Source organism: Thrips palmi, unplaced genomic scaffold, assembly GCF_012932325.1.
Source record: "Thrips palmi isolate BJ-2018 unplaced genomic scaffold, TpBJ-2018v1 HiC_scaffold_16, whole genome shotgun sequence".
In the NCBI taxonomy this organism is placed as follows: Eukaryota; Metazoa; Arthropoda; class Insecta; order Thysanoptera; family Thripidae; genus Thrips; species Thrips palmi.
The window spans coordinates 15,097,856-15,104,499 of record NW_023144625.1 but is presented as its reverse complement, the minus strand read 5'-3'; positions in this window follow the sequence as shown (position 1 = coordinate 15,104,499).

Here is a 6,644-nt window from a genome sequence, read left to right as displayed (position 1 = left end):
GCTAACTGTTTAAGGGGATTTGCATCGGCCACCAGAGGGAACAGAGGGTCCATCCCTTATCTGGCATCGCATCTCCAGCCTCTCATGGAGCGCACCCCGCGGCACTGCAGGGAGGGAGCGTCGGGGTGCATTCCAGGCACGACGGGTACTCCGCCAACAGGTCGGTGTGAATAAGCCTGGGGCCTAACTGAACAGACCCCGGCGAGTGGGGTGACGCTTGTTTCGGTTTAGTGGCTGGCCGCCGCTTGCCGCCATGGCGCCGTGCGGGGCCCGTCGTGGTGGGACGGGGCAGCCCGCCGTGGTTTGGTTTGCGCGGGGCGAGGCGCGGCGGGGCGCGGCGGTGGCGGAGGTTTGCCAGTGGTTTGGCGGTGGTCTGACGGGGGCTCTGGGCCGTGGTTTGGGGGCCCGCCGCCGCCGCCGCTGCCACTGCCGCTGGTTTGGAGGTTTGGAGGAGTCGCGCGCGCAGGCCGGGGTGGCTGCGGCCGGCCGAGTCTGGGCTCTGGCGGCCGAGGCGGGTGTGGCCGTGGGAAGTGAGACTGTCGATTTGCAGTGAATGAACACTTTGATTTTCTCTAACATATTGACTGGATCGTGATTCGTGCGCATGGAATATGGAATGGGCGGAGCAAGACAGAGATCGACGGCCGTTTCATCCCCCAAGACGTCCAAAACTTGAGGCGCTTTCTAAAAACCCCAGCAGGCAAGGACGGGTCCTAGCACAGCGGTTCTCAACCTTTCTCGGCTCGCGACCCCAAATTTGTAGCCAAAAATTTCCGCGACCCCCAGGAAAAGTTTCGCGACCCCACGGGACCCCTCCTTTAGCACGCCACTGCGTCTGATCCGAGGTGGGGATTTTGCTCCCTCAACGGGCAATTGGTCTTTGGACCTTCCTTTAGCATGCCTCTGTTACGGAGTGCGATTATCAGTCTTAGTTTGGGAGCAGTATTGTCTCAAAGTTGGCCAAAACGCTCAGAAATGTCTTTAAAAAATCATGTTTTGAGTCGATTTTAAGCAGCCACTGCGTCTGATCCAAGGCGGGCATTTTGCTCCCTCAACGGGCAATTGGTCTTTGGACCTTCCTTTAGCATGCCTCTGTTACGGAATGCGATTATCAGTCTTAGTTTGGGAGCAGTATTGTCTCAAAGTTGGCCAAAACGCTCAGAAATATCTTTAAAAAATCATGTTTTGGGTCGATTTTAAGCAGCCACTGCGTCTGATCCGAGGCGGGCATTTTGCTCCCTCAGCGGGCAATTGGTCTTTGGACCTTCCTTTAGCATGCCTCTGTTACGGAGTGCGATTATCAGTCTTAGTTTGGGAGCAGTATTGTCTCAAACTTGGCCAAAACGCTCAGAAATGTCTTTAAAAAATCATGTTTTGGGTCGATTTTAAGCAGCCACTGCGTCTGATTCAAGGCGGGCATTTTGCTCCCTCAACGGGCAATTGTTCCTTGGACCTTCCTTTAGCATGCCTCTGTTACGGAATGCGATTATCAGTCTTAGTTTGGGAGCAGTATTGTCTCAAAGTTGACCAAAACAGGCACAACGACTTTTCAAAGACATTTCTGAGCGTTTCGGCCAACTTTGAGACAATACTGCTCCCAAACTAAGACTGATAATCACACTCCGTAACAAAGGCATGCTAAAAGAAGGTCCAAAGACCAATTGCCTGTTGAGAGAGCAAAATGCCCGCCTTGGATCAGACGCAGTGGCTGCTTAAAATCGACTCAAAACATGATTTTTTAAAGACATTTCTGAGCGTTTTGGCCAACTTTGAGACAATACTGCTCCCAAACTAAGACTGATAATCGCACTCCGTAACAGAGGCATGCTAAAGGAAGGTCCAAAGACCAATTGCCCGTTGAGGGAGCAAAATGCCCGCCTCGGATCAGACGCAGTGGCTGCTTAAAATCGGCCCAAAACACGACCATAGCTACCTCGCCGCGACCCCTTAAAATTTTTTCGCGACCCCACTTGGGGTCGCGACCCTAAGGTTGAGAACCACTGTCCTAGCAGTCTGCAGCGAGGCTCCAGTGGCGTCTCCAGCGGGAACATCCACCACCCCTCGCCTCGCCTCGCCTCGCAGCACGTAGTTATCGAACACACTTCCTGGACGGAAAGGCGTAGGGCGCTGCGGGGGTGGGGCGGGGCGGCGTTGGTGGGGCGGCGGGAAAGGGTGGTGGTGGGGCGCGGCGGCGGCGCGGCGTGGTGGGGCGCCACCGTCGGCTTGAGGTGCGCCGCTGAGGCGAGGCGAGCGGCAAGCCGAGCGCCCGCACCCCGTCCCACTCACCCCGGGCCGCGCCCACCCCTCCACGCCCTCCGCGCCCTCCAAGCGGGGCTGGCGGGGCTGCACGGCTGCTCGGCCGCACCGCGGGCCACACGCCACCCCTAGCCTACCCTAGCCACCCCCAGGGCGTCTTCTTGCCAGGCTGGCTCTCTCTCGCTGGCGCGCCTTCCTACGCCCCGCCGCGCTCCCGGCCGAACAAATCCGGTTCGGATTGCAAACTTTCCGCCAAAATTGCCGCCAAAGTGCTCCGGGCCGAGTCAAATTTCGGACATGGATCCACCGTTTTGACGGTCCACCGCGTCGCTTCCGAAGGCAACTCCAACTTGCGCCTAAATTTGGCACCGAGTTCTCCAGCGAGGAATTTGAGCAGGCGCCGTTTGACGCGCCGATCCCTGGAATAGAAATACTCCGGATTCCGCTGGATTCCATGCGGAAAGCCGATATCGAGTCCCCGCAGTGTGCCTGCAGGGTATCACTACACTACACTCTGGACGGTGGCGGCGCCTCGGTGCGGAGACACCGTGGAATCCTTCCCGTTTCTACTCCGGTACACCTCGGTGTGTCGCGGCATTCCGATAACGCCCGTGTCCCGGAGTGTCCCGGAGTGGCGTGAAATGGGCCGTATCGGGAAAGGGGAGGCCGGTGGGGCCTTGCCAGGCCTTGCCCAGGGCATACCGCCACGCCACGGCCACGGCACGGCAGCCCAGGGAATGGCCTATCGATCTGGGCGAAAGGGGTGGCGGTGGCGGCCGACGAGCACCGCGACGAGCACCGCGACGACGACCCTCTGGAATCATCGTGACGGCCCGGGAGAAGGCATTGTCGGAGAGCCGGGAGCACAAAGCGACGCGGCGAGATCAAGGGCATCAAGAGGCCCGTGCGGCCGCCACGCCTCGCTGCCGCCCTCTGTCGAGAGATCCCGGATGATCCGGGCGGGACAAGTCCAGGAAGCCACTGCCCGTCATTACTGCCGAGGGGCCGAGCGTCTCGAACGCGGATCCCGTCATACGGCTGGTTGGCCGAGGTGTCAGTAAGCTGCGCTTGAGTACCGATTCCGCTGGTTCGAACCCACCGATTATGTTGCGCCCTTTTATCTCAGTATTGGTACGATTTCTTTTTTGTGAAAAGCAGAGGAACCGAGCGTGCGGGGTCCTTTTCGCGCTTCTTTCCCGAAGGATGCTTCTTTTTTACGCGGCGCGCGCTCGCGCTTGGCATTTCGGGGATTACATGACCACTGGCCCTCGACTCTCCCCGAGCGGCTCGGGCGGTTCGGGCCGAGCCCCGCGGAGGGAGCAGCATGTGTTCCCCAGCAGGAACTCACGCCAAAGCGCCCCGCCGCCGCCGGCCGGGAGGGCAATCGCACATTTCTCACTTTATCTCAACTAATGGAAATCTGTGCGGGGGTGGGCCGGCGGCAACCCTTCCCGACGGACAGACAGACAGACAGACAACCAGGCGGGCAGGCGGCTCTGCTTGTGCTGGCTGTACCTTCAGCGTGCTTGGCCGCGTCTGAATGCGCCAAGCAGGAGTTCGCTGCTGTTGTAAATCGGATACTGTGCGCGTTTTTTGGCCTTTGCAGAAGAGCGGATCCGCCTCCTTGATCGGCGCTAATCTTAATTTTATATCTCCAATCTGCGTCCGTGCCGAAAGGGACAAGGTAGGTGTCGCGGCGGGCCTTTGTGACACCGTATAAGGCGCTCCAAGGGGAGGCCCAAGGGGATGATGATGTGTCGGCCAAAGACGCCGGCTGCAGTGCTGCACAGTGGCGCACCCGCCTCGGTTCACTTTTTTGACGGTGGATGGATGCATCTTGGTGATACAAAACAACTGGGAAGAATCGATCTTACATAACCTTTGCCTCTGCAAAGAGGAAAATCCATAGCAATACAACGGTCGTTAGCATAACACCGCGGAATTTCATTTCAGAAAAACGCACCCCACCCCCGCAGCACAGCATCGACCCGCCCTCTATCATGTCCATTTCTCCTCGCTGCTTCATCCCGGCCAGTCCATAACAACCGCATGTTGCGTGCCCTCCGGTGCCCTCCCCTCCGTGTTGTACTCGAACGCCGTTTTATTAAAATTCAGATCTTTATTGAGAGATAATGGCAGCGACAATGGAATAAAGGCCGGTGTGGCGCCACGGCGCGAGGGTGGGGAGGGAGGTGGACAGGGGAGGAGCACGCGGGGGAGGCCGCGACATATGTCCGCAACCCTTTCCCAGCGAGCCAAGAAATCTGCCGGCGTCTCGTTTTTCATTTGGTGCACGACAATCGCCAGCAATAAGGCCACGCCGGGTCACGTCCCCGGTGTCCAGTTTCTATACTCGTTACTTTACTCGTTACTTTACCGTTACTTTACTCGTTACTTTACTCGTTACTTTACTCGATACTTTACTCGATACTTTACTCGTTACTTTACTCGTTACTTTACTCGTTACTTTACTCGTTACTTTACTCGTTACTTTACTTGTTACTTTACTCATTACTGTACTCGATATGTACTCATTTACAAATTTTTTTGGGCGAATGTCGCATGGCGTTCGTCAGGCGCGTCACGCGCAGGACTCACTGCTAAATGGATGACGCCAACAACAAGAGCAGCATGTGCTGCAGCAGCAACAGCAGCAGCAGGTGCGTGGGTGAAACAAGTGCACCACATCGGCACCCCTTGCAGCATCATAATTCACTGGCGCTGCTTAGCATGCACAGCCCATTGCGACAAGCCGAGCCCCTGCAGCCCTTCCAGTCTTTTCCGGCGATTCAAATTAATCGCCTTATGTGACGGAGTTAAATTTGCTTATCGCCAATCACGGCTCGGCTTTTCTTACTCTGTCTTTCGCGCTGCCCCGCAGCAGGGATATTACACTTACCCCTTGCAGCCGCGCGCGCCCGCTTGCCTCCGGGGGAGAGTGTGGCTGGCTGGACTTATCTGATGGTTACGTGTCTGTGCGCGAGTGTTAGTAGAGGTGTCACTGTCACCCCGATTCCATGCGAGCGTGACTTGTTTCTTTGCATTACTGGAATCAAGTTTTTTCTCCAATCGTCCCCCTCGTCGAACTCCCCGCTGTTGAGGCGTCCATATGTTTGCCGAGAGTGTCCTCGCCGTTGTGCGCCGCCAAATGATGGCAAAACGTTGCAAAAATATTCGCCCCCGTTACAAGGCGGGCACAGAGCACCATTGTGTGTTGCGAGAGTGATCGGTGACGACGAGCCCGCGAGGCAGAGCGAGGCGCACCCCCTCCTCCTTCGTGCCGCGAGCACCCTGTTCACCCTGGTCACCTCCAACCCCGCCGAGCTGCAGCCCCGACCCGCGGCGACCCCTCCTCCCTCCCTCCTAGGCTGCAGCCGTGACAACCCTGGCCGGGGAAGACCGGGGAAGGGCGACCCTTTTAAAAAGCGATTTATGGACGCTGTCGTCACCCTCTGGCCCTGCCACGGCCCGCCAAAGAACGCCACGGCCCTCTGGTACTGTATCGGCTGCTAAGTCGCCCTTGTTTCAACCCGACACCACTCCAGCGGGGGTGCGGCGCTCCGTGTGGCGCGCCTTGAGGTGTAGGCAACCCCTTCGGCATCTGCTCGTCTTCGCCGGCGGGGCTTCCACGAGGCCCCGCGCGGGACTTCGGCGACGTCGTCCTCCCTCCGTCCTTCCCGTGGAGTGGATAATGCGAACTCGCCGTCGTCGCGCACGCGAGGGGACGTCTTGGAGTACGTCCCGATGAGTATACACAAATACTTACAGACACCCCCCGCCCGCCTCCCCCCTCCCCCTAGTGTCGCTCCTGACTCTTCTAGCCCCCTCATCCCCCCCGTCGGCGCCGTGGGGGGCAATTTTCTGGCCCGTTGCCTCACGACAATGGGAGTAGAAAGACCCCAGGCGACGCGGAGAAGGGGGAGGGGGAAGGGGGCATCCCGCGAGGTGTCCGGAAAGGAAGTTATTTTTCTCGGGTTGCCAAACCGAGCGGCCTCCGCGTCGGCCAGACGAGCTGGCTGGGCGAGCTCGCCAAGGGCCTTCCTCAGCGGAGTTCAAGACTCCGGGGGAGGGTTGGCTCTATTTGCACTCATTCGCTCTCCGTTCCGTCGTCCCTTCCTCTTGAGCAGGGCTTGCCACTGGCTTGCCGGCTTGCCCCGAGGCGCCCAGCGCGCGGCCACTGCGGCACTCGCCGCAGCCAAAAACAAAAACATTTTGACAAACAAAAATTTTTCGTTGCAGCGACCGGTACAAAAACTATGGAACTGTGTCAACGTCAACTCAATCCACGCCGTTCCGCGCAGTGCGCTGGAATGCTTGCCGATTTGGAGGTTATGGGCGCCCGTCTGCAACTGTCGCGTCGCCCGGCTCGCGGCGCTCGGGCGTTGAGG